The sequence below is a fragment of the Mus musculus genome, chromosome 15 (genome assembly GCF_000001635.26).
Source record: "Mus musculus strain C57BL/6J chromosome 15, GRCm38.p6 C57BL/6J".
Lineage (NCBI taxonomy): Eukaryota > Metazoa > Chordata > Mammalia > Rodentia > Muridae > Mus > Mus musculus.
This window is the reverse complement of record NC_000081.6, coordinates 72,024,398-72,040,529: the sequence shown is the minus strand read 5'-3', so window position 1 is coordinate 72,040,529 and position 16,132 is coordinate 72,024,398. Positions and strand designations below refer to the sequence as shown.

The 16,132-nt window shown below is 47.2% G+C and overlaps 1 protein-coding gene across 3 annotated transcripts in view; it reads left to right on the top strand.

The window, feature by feature from the left end:
- The window catches only part of Col22a1 (collagen, type XXII, alpha 1), a 355,185-nt gene that overhangs the window by 110,450 nt on the left and 228,603 nt on the right, over window positions 1–16,132 (top strand). Inside the window, exons 1-2 of one of the 3 annotated variants that reach the window (XM_006521381.3) lie at window positions 6,291–6,697; window positions 14,034–14,104. The exons of 1 other annotated variant lie outside the window; for it this stretch is intronic. The gene's annotated coding sequence lies outside the window, so the exon portion shown is untranslated. Of the gene's footprint in view, window positions 1–6,290; window positions 6,698–14,033; window positions 14,105–16,132 lie in introns of those variants that run through there. One more of the 3 variants, NM_027174.1, reaches the window with a different exon arrangement.

Here is a 16,132-nt window from a genome sequence, read left to right as displayed (position 1 = left end):
TAGGCATATTTGGGAATATTATTTCTCATGAACAATGCATCACTAGAGACAGGACTGTCACTGTTATTGATGCTGCTGCAATCCCTGCCATTTGACTGATTTCAAAATCGTGGAGTGGCTCAGCCTCTTCTTAGCTCCAAGAGAAGTTAGCAAACAAACAAACCTAGGGCATTCGCTTTATTCTCCTGTAAAGTGGACGTTTATAGCTTGAGGGTGCTTCCAACTAAGATGATGAGGGATGATACAGTAGATCCAAGGGAAGATGAAGTTTATCCTGGTATGCCCATGATTACCAAGGAGGGCACATGGGTTTTTTTTTTAAGGAGTTATTGACATTGGAGGAACTGATATAAGTTGTAAATTAAAGAAATGAGGCTGGAGAGATGATTCAATGCTTGCCACACAAGTACATATGAGGATCAGAGTTCGGATTTCCAGAGCACAGATAAAACCAGATATAAGAGAACACATCTGTAATCCCAGGGTCAAAGTTTGGAGCTGAGACGAAAGGATGGACCATCTAGAGACAGCCATATCCAGGGATCCACCCCATAATCAGCTTCCAAACGCTGACACCATTGCATACACTAGCAAGATTTTGCTGAAAGGACCCAGAGAGAGCTGTCTCTTGTGAGACTATGTCGGGGCCTAGCAAACACATAAGTGGATGCTCACAATCAGATATTGGATGGATCACAGGGCTCCCAATGGAAGAGCTAGAGAAAGTACCCAAGGAGCTAAAGGGATCTGCAACCCTATAGGTGGATCAACATTATGAACTAACCAGTACCCCGGAGCTCTTGACTCTAGCTGCATATGTATCAAAAGATGGCCTAGTCGGCCATCACTGGAAAGAGAGGCCCATTGGACACACAAACTTTATATGCCCCAGTACAGGGGAACGCCAGGGCCAAAAAAATGGGATGGGTGGATAGGGAAGTGGGGGGGAGGGTATGGGGGACTTTTGGGATAGCATTGGAAATGTAATTGAGGAAAATACGTAATAAATAAAAAAAACAACAAAAAAACAACAAAAAAAGTATAATATCAGTGAAGATAAGTAAACATAAGAACTTCAGCAGCTTGCTCTTATTGTTCAGAATAGTCTTCTGAAAAATTAGATCTTAAGAACTCAACTCATTTATGCTTACTTCCTATAATGGCATCATAAATATTATCTAATAGGAAAAAAAAAAAGAAGGTAGAGGGAGAGACAGGATAACCATTGGACCTCATAGGCCTGTTAGCCCAGTGCAAGCAGTGTTGAAAAATAAGAAACCTTCTACCAAACAAGGTTGTAGGCAAAGACCAATACCTAAGGTTGTCTTTAGATCTCTAGTCTCAGGCTGTGGTACACACACACACACACACACACACGCCATACATGGATACACACAAAAATTAAAAAGAAAAAACAAAGAAAAAGAAAAAGAAAGCTTTGGGCCTGGAAGCCCCACCCAGTGGGGTATCATCATGCCTTGGTTTGAGTTACTTTGAAGAGAAAGCAGAAAAAGAGCCAGTGGGAAGGAAATCTAAGTTCCCCATGAAATAAGAATTTGTTTTGTGAGTAGACACTCACAAATAAAGTGAACAGAAAACTTGAAGTTATTTCTAAGGCCAGCATAGAGAAGTACAAATCTCTGGAAAAGACAAACCTGGGCTGGAAGCCAGGCTCTGTCCCTCTTAGCTAGTTCCTGCCAAACTCAAACATCTTTCACCAGATTCCTGCATCAAGGATAGCCCATCATCTTACCAGGTGTGATCCACATCAGAAACAAGATGCCTCTGAGACATCTGGAGTTGTGTCCGGCCACAGGCATTTTTACCGGTGTCCATGAATGGTGGCATCATTACTGTTTTCTGGGGGGACCTTAGGGAGTCCTAGGAGGGATATCAGGACAATGGCTAGGTTTTATCATTGTCCACTGCTTCCCTGCTTTAGGCAGGCACCAATCTAGGATAACAGCAATGGCAGAACCCCCAACCCTTCTGGATCTTGTTTTTGGCTGTTGAGAAAATGGAATTTATGACTTATAGCTATAAAATTTACTCCAGATGAATAAGAAAGCCCACTGGAGCTCAGAGGCATGGTTTCAGAGGGAGAAGATGTAACATTTCAGGAGGGCACAGCTGGAGGGAAGGCAATAGAAAATCTGGGAAAGGAAGGGAGTACCTGGGATCGAGGGAAGGAGACCACTGTGGCAATATTGGGGCCCAGTGTGAGAAGGATGAACAGGGCTGGTGCATTTTGGGACATGGCAGCTCTGGGGTTTGACAGTATCAATCTAGGCATGTGGGGAAGTCTTAGTGGGATTAAACAGGGCTGATCACGCAGGGGCAGGTAGAGGGTGGAGATTAACCAGAACTCCTGAGTTGGTGATCCATTTCAAACATGTCCCATTACACACTTTGAGAAGGCTTGGATCGGAGCTAACTTAGGCATCTAACACTATAGGCTGAGCATGCCACCATGTGACTACGGAAAGCACACTTATTTATTCTTGGTTGTGGCTGTTCTCACTCAGAATCAATCACTGAAATGTGTGGAGGTCCTGACTTCATATGGACAGTCAGAGGTCACACAGGCCGCGGGGCTTCCACTTAAAGGTAGGATCCCAGTCAGACACCCAAGGCCCAGATACATGGAGGCCTATGTTCTCAAAACAAGTGTCCTGGGAAGCTGTGGTTATAGGCTTTGTATTGGGTCAGTCTGATTTCTGAGAGCTTATGAAACACTGCAAAACTAACTTTTTTTTAATGGTTTGATAAAATGCTCATGTATTAAAAACCAAATACAAATATAATTTGAAAGAAATAAACAAGAACATTATTATGAATGACTCCCTAAAAATGAGTGAATGTAATAAAACTGAAGTTGATCCCACCAAATAGAATTCGTAGGATATACATTAGTTTAAAACAAATGAATGCATTAAGAAATCCCACTTGACTTTTCATTCTTGTGAAGCAGATTTGAGGGAAGGCTTTAGCTGATCTCAGAGGAGTTTAAAAACTGAGCACTGAATAATTGGGAAAAAATTACATCTCCCTTTAATTGCATTGCTCTTGTGCCCATAGCAATTCTTCTTGGTGCTCTGGGACCTAGACACATCTCCTGCCCCATGAAGTTACATTATCCATCTGGGAAAGACAGAATCCAAACCCATGGAGAAAGAGCCCGTTGAAAATGTAATGAGCCAATGACTGCCAAGTAAACACACCATCTTGTCATTCATGTATTTTGTCAACATTTATTTATAGGCATGCTAATTGAGGGTCTCAATGAAGTGTTCACATCTGCTTCCCTCCCTCAGGAAGCTTACATTTCAGGCCAAGATGAGAAAGGGGTTAGGGATACTATGAGAGGACCCTAAACAGAAAAAATATCTGTCAGAGGCAAACCTGTGTTGACAGCAAAGATCCATGGTGAAGAGCTATGGTCAGGGGCTGAATAAGAGCTGCCAACAGCCTGAACCTGACAAGGTTTCCTCTGGGGACCGCTGAAGGATGCATAGCAGGGCCAGTGACTCACAGCCACCTTTGGGATCCCTGATCCAGAGGATGAGATAGGTAGATACACGGGAGCTTTTATTTGAATATGAAATACAAGATGCTTCAAGGATGTAAGGTACTTTTCTCCAGGTTAAATTGCTACTGTCTTCATGAAATCGGCTGCATCTACAGTGTCCATAATGATTGTCCTGTGGGCAACATTGATCTTCCCTCGGAGGAGGAGAAGGGTTACTGGACCCTCATCTCAGGTTCCAGCCATTGTATGCAGTGTTGCCATAGTTGCACTGGGTCTCTGGGTCTAGGCTAGGGACTATAGTTTGCCTGGGGAGGATTGGGAGACAGGGGTTCTACCTACATAGCTATGGGGGAGCCATCACCTACACTGGGTTAAGACTTCCCAGTGAGCCTGCTTTGGGGTTGCCTATGCTCTTCTTAGGATCTTCCTCACCTGTGCTTTATATGCAACACCAATGAATTGGTAGGTTCTCCAGGGTGAACTGGGTGGAACTGTAGTTTAGCCTGTTGATGGGACCTCAGGTAGAGGGGTCATTGTGTTCACTCTACCCCTACTCTGGGAAGGAATTTTAGCAACCGAGAAAACAGACTGTGACGAGTGATTCCTGAACCCTGTCTGCTTCATTTATTGTTCATGTAAATTATCACAGCGATTGAAAGAAACAACAACAAAATATGTCCCAGGGGAGACATTTTCTTACTCTGTGTTAAGTGCATATCCTTGTATCTGTGGGCATGGTGACCCGTATACAGATTTTTTCTATTCCCGTTTAGCACATCTCAGATGTTTGTGGGTTTTATCATCCTGGCAGAGAAGTGGTTTAAAGCAAGAGAAGAAAGTGAGATTAGGTACTTTTGGAAGCGACCTGCTCACTACCCACTGCCTCTGTCTGGCTTGATGGCCTCACATCGAAGCAGTGAGAAAAAAAGAGCAGTTGCCTCTGTGTCTGTGCCCTGTGGTAGAGCTGCTCCTATCAAAGCCATGAACTATTTCCACGCAGACAGTTGGCCTCAGACCACTGTAGCAGGGCTGATGTGAGTGGCAGTCCTGCCTCTCTTCTGGATCCCTAACATCTGCAGGAGCTTGCAGGGTTCTCCCACTGGGGGCACTGGAACCCTAGCATCTACACAGGCTTGCAGGGTTCTTCTACTGATGGAGATGTTCGTCTGGTATCTTGGGAGGAATAGCAGAGTATAAATGTTGGAGGAACCTCACACCGTATCCTTCAAAACTGTACAATGAATGTGTGTTAAGTAAAATAAAAATGAAATTGCAAATCAGGGGAGGGAGCACTACCCGGATAACAGTATGGGCTGGGAGGCTGGGAGTCCCGCCCACCAGCTGATCTCAGGAGTGCTATGCAGAAACAGTGAGAAATGGGAAACGGGATATTGCTGGGCCATGGGAAATCTGCAGTGCAGGGATTCATAATGAGGGTGGGTTCTGTCCTCACCACTCGGACAGGTTTATCAAGAGAGATACCAGACTGGAAAAGCCATTTGGGAAACCCCATTATGGCTGCCAAGTCCGTTTTCGGTGGACTTTTGCGCTGGCTGTCCCAGCTGCCCAACAGACTTTCCTAGTTTGTCTACCCTTCACTACCATATCTAAAGCAGGACAAGCCCCAACACATCTCTGACCTGGTTATCATTGTCCCTTTCCACCTGGATGGGAGACACAGTGGCTTATGTCATTCTCATCCCCCCCCTCCCCCATCCCCCAGGTTGTGAGTAAGCCTACAGAGTTAGTCACCTTGTCAACTCTGTCCCAGACTCTGGTCCACTTAGCCAGCACCTAACACTGCCACAGGGGTAGATGAAACATACAGCAGAAAAAGGAAAGGGTGTGGAGCGCTGTTGTGAGTCCCTTGGTCACAGAGGAGCCTGGTTGTGTCTGTTTATAAATGTTGCTACACAGGCAGCCAAATAAAGACAGTCTGCAGCTTAGGAGACTGATTGAGTGTAGGGTGGGAGGGACTTTGCCAATTAAGCAATGTTCTCATCTTGCCCATTTCAAAATACCCTGCCTGGCCCATTTTTAGGAACAGTGCTCAGAAAGAAAAAGTCGAAGGGCATTCATCCGGGGCCAGCACCTGCTCCTGCTCTTCCCTTGGTGACCTCAGCAATCCTACCTGGACTCCCTCCCTGCCTTGATGGAGACACTGGACTGGTGGATGATCAAAGCTCTTTCTCTCCTCCGAGATGGACAACAGAGTCATAGCCCTTGGTTATCCCAAGGCTCCAGTGAGAGTTTCCTAAAGAGGGCTGGCTACCCGTGCAAAGAGTCCCTGGCACTGCTAAGTGTATTTATGTTTCTGTTTCAGCAAGAAGTGTGAGGACTGGACAAGGGGCACTGTGCACACACGCCCCCTCCCCCAACCCTGTGCTACAAACTTTCCAAACTGGTCCCAAACAGCTGCCTCTAAACTCGGTGGGTTATTTCAGAGCTCTCTGTAAAGGGACCAAAATATCTAGTGTGAAGTCCTTAACTGGATAGTTGTTCAAGCTTTCCTGGGCTTCTCAAGGCCTCTCTGACTCTAGCACATCAAAACCTTTATTTGCACAGCCGCCTGCCTCCTCCCCTTCTCTGTCGTGGCCCTGACCTCCTTCAGAGTGTATCCTCTAGGGTCACGGATCTCCATCAGCCTAGGCCCCGCCCTCTAGACACCCAAAGGGACTAAGGCTGAGCCCTCCCCCTCTAGCCCCGCCCCAGCCCGTGTTCACGACCCCGCCCACTCCCGGCTCCTCCCCTGTGCCGGGAGCTCTTAGCCGGGGAAACCCAGAGACCGGCCAGTGAGCCCCTGGGGAGGCCTAGGGCAGCTTTGTTCCTGGACAGCACAGGCTGGAGAGGGCTGTGGCTTCTCCCTGAGGACCCGCTTGGCCCTTTTCTGCTTTGCCCTCTCTCACACACTTGCCATTCTTCTCTGTAACTTTCAGCTTTTCCCTCCAACTGCTGCCTTGAAAGCTAGCTCTGTTTCTGGACCCATGGTCTAGGGGAAGACTCCCACATTTTAGGACTTCTTTCAGTGGCAGGCAGGGTGTCTGTATGCTACAGGGGAATCCCAGAAGGGGACTGCCTGAGACTGGGATCTTCCCTGAACCCTGCTTCCAGTAGTTCTGATCCCAGGACACAAGCCCAGGCTGGATCCCTTGAACATCATCCTAGCAGGTAAGGCCCAGTTTTCTCAGCTGCCTGTGTTGGAGGGTCAGAGGTTCCAGTGAGGAACGAGGGAGCATGAGAGCTAGCTATAGTGCTCCTGGCATCCCTGGCCAGCTTCCTGTTGAAGACCTTTGGGGAGCCTCTGATATGAAGGAAAACAAACTTTTCTTTAGCCTCAGGGGAAATGAAATCTCTAGTATGTACCTGATTGCTTCTTAGGAGCTGTCCAAGAAGGCAGAGAGCACTGTGACACAGTAGCCATCATCAGAGCCCACTGGAGTTGGTTTTTAGAGCTGTTTGGGATGTGCCAGCCTCTGGTGGGGTGAAAAGGACCATGGGGGAATGGAGGTAGGAAGAAGAGCCTCTTTTTGATTTGGTATTGATGGGCAAGGGGCTTTGCCTTCTTGCTCTGAATTTAGGTTTTTTTTTTTTTTGTTGTTCCTATTTGAGCATGCTGTTGTCCATCCCTGAGACCAGAGAGGTACCTTAGTCTGTTTGCTTCTGAATATCATGCTCTATAGCAGACCAGGGTTTCATGTCTCCTTCAATGAAGTTTAACTTGGATTGGTTTGTGTGTAGACAGACTCGGCGGTAACAGGCAGACGTGCTTCTCTGGCATGTGGGATGTCCCCAGACATCACTATCACCATCCTTCAGACACTTTGCTCTGTGTTGGCACTTCTTTGTCTACATGGGTCATTCTGGCTCCTCTTACTGACATGCGTCTGGGGAAAGGCTAGAAAACCAAAGATCCCTTTTGGATTAGTCCACCTTACCCTAGGAAGTTCTTCTGCAGGGTTCTGATCTGTTAGAGACAGAAGCTACTTGGAGGTTAGTGATCAGCTATGTGTGGGCTCAGCTCTGACTTATACTCTTTCTTTTATACAGTTTCCTTATGGTGGATGCCCTCAGCTAAGGGTTGTACCCAGAGGGCTTCCATTTCTTAACGTGCCAAGAGAAGGTACTAGGAGTGATTGATTCCTTAACAAGGGAAGTGGCCAGGCATTTGATATCTTAGCTTGTTTCTATCTCCTGGAGCTTTTCCTCAACACTGGTCCTGAGACACCACAGAGGGTCATCACCCTTATGCTATCAGAGAGGAGGGTGAATGGGGCAAGGCCTTTTTTCCAGGGCTCCAGCAGGATTCTGGTCATGGGCCTTTAGAAATGTTTGCAGCAGAAACGAATTTGTATCTTGTTTTACTGGGATGTGTTCAAAGTTTCAACACATTCTCCTATGTTCTTGCACCTCCATAATGGCAGTGAGTGGCATACTAGCCAACTTCCCCCACAGAGACTTCAACTCTTCCACGGCCATTTTTATTACTCCCTCATGTCAGATGTTTACATTTCATTCTCCTTGAATCCCTGCAAGGTCTTCGATGGCTGTCAGAGAAGTGATGACCACTTCAGGTATGCATAGGTTCCCTGGTCATCTGTGACCTTGGGATGATCCTGAAGTGTGTCTGCCTTAGCCTGATGACCAACTCAACTCTTTCTATGTTTGAGTCAACTGTAAGAGGGTCACATATAAGTGTCCATGCACCCAAGAAATGTCTTTGGGACAGAAACCTTATTTGAATGAAAGATTAATAACACTTAGAAAAGTCTTTTGGTGTGGAGGGGGAAAGGCGGGTGACCTCTGTGCCCTGGGGTATCCTGGGAAATAGACACTGACCTGCAATTTTGTTTCTGATGGGTTGAATTAGGACTAGTGGGACAGTTTCCTTGAACTCTGGATTTCCAGATCAGTTAGAAAAATCATCCAGTTAATTCTCCACTAGGTAGTGAGTCCCTCACCATGGGGCATTCAGATGAAGGCTGGACAGTTATTTCCTGGGGGCATTTGAAAGGCAACTTTAAATCTGAGTGCAAGGGTAAGATGAGCTTTTAAGGCCTCTTGCTAGCTTGATATCCAGCCATCTGAAAGCGTACCCTTCCAGTCCTGAATCTCCTCCTTCCTTACTTCAGTGTTCCTGTTGCTGATGGTTTTGAGGGAAGCTAACACTGGTGTGATTGTTGTGGCATTAACTGTGAATGGCCTGTGTTCCTCTACTTATAAGTTCATCAACAAATACTAGAGAGATATTACAATAGCAGAGCAAATCGAGAGGGGAGGAAAAGGCCAGTTTCATGGCAAAGGAGCTCTTCTCCTTATGCTGGGCAAATGTCTCAACGCATCATTATTTGCTGCTCTCTAACAGAACCAGAAGGCAAGAAAGGCCTGTGTGATATTTTAGAGTAGGAAAGGTGCCTGAGGATTGTTTAACCAGTCTCTATCCAAAAATTGAAGGTGTGCCAAGCTGCTTGACAAAAATACTTACAAAGCCTGGGGAGTTGATGGCAGTGGCTTTTGTCCACTTTACAGGTGAGAAAGAGGAGATCCAGAGAGTGGTTCGGATTGGCTTGCTTGGCCTGTAAAAGACCAAGCATGAGGTACTAGGACAGAGAGACTGTGTGTGTGTGTGTTTGTGTGTAGAGAGGGAAGGAGGGACAGAGGGAGGGAGGGAGGGAGGGAGGGAGGGAGGGAGAGAGAGAGAGAGAGAGAGAGAGAGAGAGAGAGAGAGAGAGAGAGAAAGAGAGAGAGAGAGAGAATACAACAGATGTGTACACATGCATATGTATGTGTATTGGGGGCAGAATTATTAGCATGTAAGGCAAAGTGGCCAGGCTGAAGTATCTTCCTTTGTACACATCTGGGGCCAGCACAAGGCTTAATGAGTTAATGGGGATATGGATGACAATATAATTGATACCTGAATGCATGCATTTTCTGGTATGACCACCTCCCAGCTTTATAAGTCAGTGAAATCAGTCACTTGTTCTTTGATCCTGATATTTCAGGTGGCCTGTAAGCACCCTGCAGACGGAGGAGCCTCCCTGGCCTTACTGACATTTCGCTGTTGTCTTGAGCATCCTTTGGTGCAGAGATACGGGCAAGAATGTACCTCAGATGGTTCCCAAGGAATAGGATTTCTGGGTCGTAGGTTATGGGCAGAGTACTGGTTCTTGGGACACATTGGGACTAAGGATTCAGGACAAGTTAACACTTAGAGTGCCATCAGCATGCACAAAGGAAGCTTGTCGTTTGGCAGATACCCAGTGAATGTGTGAGTGGGTGCAACAGTGCCTGCCTGTTGTGGCCCTGAAGACATACTGCCAGAAGCCATTCAGAGGCCTGTGACAAACTGCACCAGGTCCCCAATGCCTTCCCCTCATCCACATGCACCTGCAGTCACTTGTCTGCTCCTAGTGCCTGGCATCACAACTTTTATCACCCCCTGGCTATGTTTGGGTACACAGGAGAGAATATCTTTTCAAACTTTTGGCTGGAACCATCTCTTGAGAGAAGTTGTTTCTGAGACAGTATACTAGTAGATGCTGGGCAATTGTAGCTGGCTTGGTCTGCCCAGGAGCTAAATTGCAGGGCTGTAGTCTTCCGCCAGTGCCAGAAAGCCAAGAAAAAGCAAACACACCACAGCACCAAATCCGATGAGATTTTATTTGAAACATGGTCTAAAGCTTCAGTTAGGCCAGCAAGGATCGGTTACAATGTTGGAGCTTGGCTGCTGTGCTGCGCAGCGCTGTGCCTGGATCTGACAATACTGTGTTCACAGTCACCAGTCTGGCAGGAGAACAGCTCTCCTGTTACATGCCCCCACCACAGGGAAATACAGCCAAGGGAAATAAAGTAAAAACAGAAACACAAACATCACCAACAGAGTGGCCGCTAACCCCAGATGGTTCTGAGGACACATACCTCTGGCTGTAGGGGCTTTGTACTGAGCTCTCTGAGTGTCCACTGTGGGGCCCTGGCTGGGCCCTGGCTGAGTCTTGGGTCCGCCATTTTGTTCACAGGGCCTTGCACCGGTGCAGCATGGGAGGTGCCGCTACCTCCTTAAAGCAGCCTGTGGTGGGATCTTGGACCTCCGGTTAGGTTCTCCCTTCATCCAAATGGAAGCTCTCTCCCTGTTACTCTCTAGATTTTTGGGTATGCTTAGAACAATTGAATCCATTTCCCAGGACACACTGTTGAGCTCTGTATAAACAAAACTGGAATCTTTCTTTATTTTTTATTTTATTAGATATTTGCTTAATTTACATTTCAAATGTTGTCCCCTCTCCTGGTTTCCCCTCTGAAAACCCCCGATCTCCTCTCAGTTCGCCCTGTTCACCAACCCATCCACTTCTGCTTCCTGGCCCTGACATTCCCCTATACTGGGGCATCAAGCCTTCACAGGACCAAGGGCCTCTCCTCCCATTGATGAATGACCAGGCCATCTTCTTCTACATATGCAGCTGGAACCATGGGTCCCTCCATGTGTACTCTTTGGTTGATGATATAGTCCCAGGGAGCTCTGGGGGTACTGGTTAGTTCATATTGTTCATCCTATGGGGCTGCAAACCCCTTCAGCTCCTTGGGTCCTTTCTCTAGCTCCTTCATTGGGGACCCTATGCTCAGTCCAATGGTAGGCTGCAAGGGTTCACCTCTGTATTTGTCAGGCAACCGGAATCTTTCTGATTCTGAGTTCTACTTGTCCCTGGGCAGAGCCTAGGTGTGATCAGCTAGGCTGCTGTTCTTTGCAGACTGACCGAGTGAGGCTGGGGGACATTCCACGAGTAAATGTGAGAACTGGGATTCAAACTGACGACTTGGCTCAATATCCTGGCCTGTAACATTCCACAGAGATCTGTATATTTCATAAAATGAGTAGAAGGTAAAGCTGTGTAATTATATAAAGGGAAGTGCATCTAATTCACGTAAGAAGGAAAATACAGCTGCTGGGATTGTTACTCTAAATGGCTACCTGGTAGTGTACTTAATTTATAAAGGTGATAATCAGCATGTTGTGACAAAGTACAACTGGCCCAGAAGCCCTTCTCAGTCTTCTCTCTGGAGGGGCAGTCTAGTGAATGTCCCTTTAGAACCTTATCCATATCCAAGCACACATGTCAATAGAAATCTAACATGTGAATCATTTTAGGACTAGCAGTTAACAGATGGGAAGAGACACTTTTCTGTATCATGGTGTCTGGCTTGGGAGGCAGGGGATGGGGAAGGTGTCTATATGTCACTTTTGGTTTGCTTGGTTGGATGCTTTCTGTGAGCCCATTGTTATGCTGTGCTGGGACTTCACTACTTTGTCAGCAGGGTTGAGTGGAAAATAGTGGAAGACCTCTAAGATGCTGGAGAAAGGTAGCTAAGACCCATCTGGCTGTAGATGCCCCATGTTCCAATACTTAATCACCTGTTATAATCACCCTTTGGCATACCTGTGAGGCCAGGCACTGAGCTCTCTATTAGAGCCATTGAAGCCATCACTGTCTGCACAATTCTGGATGCATGAAGAAACTCAGGCAGTTTCTCAGGTTGAAATCCACCCCTGACTCCTGACTCATAGTGGTGTTAGATTCATGAAATTGCAATTAAATTTACATCGCAGTTACATAAGTCAATGAAATATCGAAATTGAGAAAGGGATATGACTGTGAGCCATGCCCAGGCTGAGCCTCACATATAGGTCCAGGGAGGGTTCTATCTGTTTGCCAGGCACTCTGGTACCCTGGCCATGTGGAGGCCTCCCACTGAGCCCAGGGCCCTAAATTTGTGGCCTGGGCTGTGCCAGTAGTCATGAGACTGGCCTAGGTCTGAATTGAGTTCTTTTGGGTAGCTGTGCAGTTTCCAGATCCTTGCATAGGCTCTCTAGGCCAGAGCCTAGGGACCAGAAGCAGAAGGCCAGATAAACACCACCTGGTCAGCAAACAAATATGACATCCTTCGATCTTGGCAGGATCTTTTCGGAAGCCTCAAGCTTCTACAGGAAATTTCCTAGAGTCTTTTATGTGATTGAATCAAGATCCCTCTTGGTCCCTTCCGTTGGTCATATTTGTGGCTCAGTTCTGTGAGGAGAGAGTCACACTGCAGGACACCCTTCTTGTTCCTCTGTGTGCTCATCCTGAAGGCCAGCAGGTTTTTTGGTAGAAGCTGAGGTCATCTCTTTGGAGAAAAGAAGGTAATTAGGCAAAGAGAGTGACTTATGCTAGCCCATGCTCTCTGGGAAAAGTATTGATGTATGCATGTATGCATGCATGTATATATGTGTGTAATAATAGCTCCATTTTAATAAGCTACATATGCAGCTCAGATACTCGGCTCACGGACTTATTGCTCTTTATTGCAGTCTCTCTGAGTACTCACCCATCTCCTTCACGGTTCCAAGCACTGAGGAAGACAGACCACACACACACTTCCTAACTCTAAGGGGTTTAGCAGTGAGCACAGTCAATAAGTTACCTCTTTCCTTGAGGCAAGGTTTTACTATGAAGCCTAGACTGTCACTGAAATTTTGCTATTTCTGCCTGAGCTTCCTGGGTGCTGGGGTTATAGACAAGGGCCACTCAGTCCAATAGGCCATTTTTAATACGCTCCTGCAGTGTTAAAAACAGGCTGTGTGGGAGCTTGAGGAGGTCGGTGGCATGCTCCTTCCCTGAGAAACTCGGGGTCTGTTTTGCTGACACTGCCACTGGGTTTGAAGGCTGGATAGGAGTCTGTCTGGTGAGGGATATACATCATCTCTCAGTGTCGTGAAGGCAGGAAAAGAAAGCACCGGTGTTGTGGTGTTGTAGGCACAGTGACTTCTGGGCCTGAGAATAAGGATCATGAGTTGGGGTGAAGAGCCATGTGGCCAATACACGTACAAGAGGCTGGGGTCAGACTGAGAGAGGTCAGATTAAGAGAGCCCAAAGAAGGTATAAAGCTATAAGAATCCAAGTGTCCTAGATGAGGACATTTGTAAATGGGTGAATAAGCCATTCACACACACAGAGTGAAGGAAGCTGGAGATTTATAATCTGGTAAACAGAGGTACAGAGCCTCACCTTCAGAGGGGATGCAATGGGTTCTTTGTGACTGTGTGGAGAGCCAGATTACAGACCACGGACATGCCTTAGGCAGGCTTCCGCCTGAGGTACCCTGAATGTAGCTAATGCTCTAGGAACAGGAGTGGGACCAGAACTCCCCTCAGCAGCCTTATGTACAGATGGCTCCCTTTTCAGAGCCCCGTCCTGCTTTCAGCTGCTGGAATGCTGAGCTGGACTTAAGGCTCCTGTCTTTGGGGACATTTAAGAGATGTGAGGGTGTCAAGAATGGAGATGGCAGTCAGGCACCCACAGATGGATGTTGGGGAAGCCTGTGAATTTGGGTGAAGTTCTCTGAGCGCCATTTTACCGTGGTGTAGAGTTTTCAGTATGCAATTAGACCAAAAAGGATTCTCTGCTTTCAACCGCTCCCTCTTACCAACTGCATGCCCTTAGTTTCCCCCTTTTGTCTCTCTCCTCTCCCTTAGCAGCCCCCACCACTGCCATTGCCAAGCAACCAGGCTCTGGACTAGCAATTGCTCTGCCCTTCAAGCCACAGGTGAGTCTCATCAATGTGCCCTTCTTAGAGTTGAAGTGACAGAAGGTAGAACCAGCAATCCTTGGTTCCCCCTAACACTACAATAATGCGGTGTAGGCAGAACTGAGCCCAAGTCAGTGTGGCTCTTTGCAGACCTGTTGCTTGCTCAGTCAGGTCAGCCCAATGCTATCCCAGAACAGCGGCCCTGCCGCGTGCCTTCTCATCCTCGCCCAGATAAAGGAGAACCCCCCGGGACAGCGTGGAGTCCAGACCACTATTTATATGCATTGCTTCACCAGGGCAGACACTCTTAAAATACATTAAACAGAAATACCCACTGTGTCCTCACGCCCCTGTAATTTGAGCTGATCTGTGAATGAACTGGGCAGAATTCCACGCTGAAAATGTAGAAGAAAGCGGCCTGGTGCTCTGGCAGCCCTCAGATGCCTGAAGACTCTAATAAGCAGTAAGAGACATTTGAATGTTCTCCTGCTGATTGAGGGGCTGGTTGGGGGCAGCCACCTTCCTATGGCATGGCATTGTTGGCTCCGATGGGTTGTGCTAGTGTGTGTCGAGGTGGTTTCGAGGTTGGCCTTTGGAAGGAGAGCTCAGACTTGGTCATTCTCAGAAATCATAGCTAAATTGAGGTCTTGGTCAAAGATGAGATGAGAGGAAGAGATTAGGCAGGGAGGGAGCGAGAGGAAGTGGGGATACCCAGGGGAGTGAAGGCAGAGCCTCAAAGAAGAGGGGGCACTGTCTGTGGCTTTGTGAGATATGGCAAGACTCTATGGCCTGGACTACTCCACTCTCTGGGAAGCAGGTGAAAAACACTGTAGCAAGCTCCCTGAACACTGTTGTAAGCTCCTTTAATACCCTCCACCCGCACCCCATTGGTCCCAAGAAAACATCTCTTCTAAACAGTAGTTTCTTTTTGTTTGTTTGCTTTTTGTTTTGTTTTTTTGTTTTTCGAGACAGGGTTTCTCTGTATAGCCCTGGCTGTCCTGGAACTCACTCTGTAGACCAGGCTGGCCTCAAACTCAGAAATCCACCTGCCTCTGCCTCCCCAGTGCTGGGATTAAAGGCGTGCGCCACCTGATTGGCTGGCATTGTCTCCACCAGCAATCCCTGGTCTCTCAAGTAGTTCTCAATTAGTTCCTCCTGTAGAAGTTTTTGTGGCTGTGCCACCCAGGTGGGGGCGGGGTGGGGTGTGAGGTGGGGGTGGGGGTGGGCGGTTACATAGAGGTGGCCCTTTTGTTCCTGCTACAATTCTGTTTCATGCTGTTAAAGTGAATGGACCCAGTTTGAATCTGCTTACCTTTGAAAAAGAGGGGTTGGGGAAGTGCTTGACTTGTGAGACTGAAAAGCTGGACCTTGGGAAATGCTGGGTCAGCGTGGTGGCAAAGTGACAGACAGTATCTTTCTCACCCCAACATATGAGTACCCTTCTGTGGACAGATGGCTATTTGCATCTCCCAAGGCAGCTACCTTATTGGGAAGTTTTCCCTTTCCTAGCAGGGATGGTGGAGGTCTGTGTGTACTCGTTCCTGTCATCAGATTCCAGTATCCAAGGAAACAATAAAGTCCCAGGACACCCAGGTTTTCCCATGCCAGCTGCTGGCCAGGGAAGTGGGTATGTTCATGAGAAGTGCTTTGACTGGAATAAAAGGAAGTCTCCCCCAAACAATAGATGGGTTCTGATGCCTGAAGGAGGAGGCAGAGGTGATCCTGGGCAATACTAGTGTGCAGAAACTCAAAGGTGGCCAGTGCAAAGGGCCTTGAGACCCAGACGTACCACAGTTGAAGCATTGAATCTTCTGTCTTAATTCAGTTAAGGGTTTAGACTAAGTATGTTTTAGCTTACAAATATGATTCAGGGTTGACAGCTGGATGCACTCTGGCTATTGTGGGTGTCAATCTCTGTTCTGGCCCAGGACCTATTAAGTGTGTGCTGCTCTGTTAACCTTAATTGAATTAACAGACAAACTATTTTAATATGGTGTAGAGATTATTCTTCTCACCACTGTGATAAAGATACCTGGCAAAAACATC